The sequence below is a fragment of the Neltuma alba genome, unplaced genomic scaffold, assembly GCF_004799145.2.
Source record: "Neltuma alba isolate B1F8T4 unplaced genomic scaffold, ASM479914v2 tig00013620_pilon, whole genome shotgun sequence".
NCBI classification, from domain to species: domain Eukaryota; kingdom Viridiplantae; phylum Streptophyta; class Magnoliopsida; order Fabales; family Fabaceae; genus Neltuma; species Neltuma alba.
The window spans coordinates 1-1,065 of NW_021637807.1; the positions used below are offsets into that span (position 1 = coordinate 1).

At 34.5% G+C, this 1,065-nt stretch overlaps 1 non-coding gene across 1 annotated transcript; it reads left to right on the forward strand.

Annotated features, from left to right (window-relative positions):
• The first annotated feature begins 583 nt into the window (after window positions 1-583).
• Window positions 584-702, forward strand: LOC114738551 (U6atac minor spliceosomal RNA). Its single transcript, XR_003739536.1, has one exon. It is a non-coding gene; the product is annotated as a U6atac minor spliceosomal RNA (small nuclear RNA).
• The last annotated feature ends 363 nt before the right edge of the window (window positions 703-1,065 follow it).

A 1,065-nucleotide genomic window follows, 5' to 3' on the forward strand; every position in this document is an offset into this window, starting at 1 on the left:
GGCGTGACCTTCTCTTCACCCATGGTTCTTACGTGGAGGATTAGGGTTTCTCTGCGCTATCTTGGCAGACCGTCGTCGAGGAGCTCTTCAGCAGCATCACTTAAACGGTGACGTTTGGCTCTGAGGCCATGTTGAACGTGGCAACCCGAAATACCTCCTAAACGCACAGTTTGATCAATCTGAATACTTCATTAAGATCAAAAATGGATTACATTTCGGGCCTACCGAGACCCATTATATATACAAGTCACAGTGACAATCAAACTACACTCAGATACGCAACTAGAAACTAATCCTCATGGGCTACATACATTCGGGCCCATCACACTAATTTAGGCCTACAAAACTAAACAGGGAAAAAATACAAGGAAACAAATGAATCAAATATTTCAACAAAGTGGGCCAAACTCAGAATCTCTGCGAGCCTAAATTAACATTTACGAAGCCCAATTAATTTCATAAAGTATACGACTATGGTTTTTCAAATTAGGGTCAATTATGTCTAAAAATCAATATGATATAGTGAAGCTAATGGTTCAGCATCGCGGTTTTGTACAGAGGAATTTTAAGGAGGGATAGCGAAGAGTAGTGGGGATGAAGGGTTTGTTAGGAATACAGGTGACAAGAATGATCGAGAAGCTTCAGCTTCAATAATATGTTCTAGGATTGGTTATTAAATATAGCTCAAGAACTAATTATTTATCAGGTTCAATTGATGAGTAATTAATTCTCAAACTTAACTCCATAAATACTATCTCTGCTCTCTAATATAAAAATTAGTTGAGAGTTAGATTTTGTCTTGAATATAATACTCAATTCACTTTTTTCTCCTAAATTTATAATTTTTCCTAAAATATCATTATTGATTGTACAAATTAAGGGGTTCTTACTAAGGAGTAATTCACATAATTAAATAAGATAGTTTAGAGAAACTAACACATATTTATTATCAATAACTAACTTAACTAATTTTTTAATATTTACAAATTAGTTATCTAATTATTATATTAAGAGTTGAAGGCACTATACCATTTCTCGAAGTCAAGAACCAACATGATGAGGCTT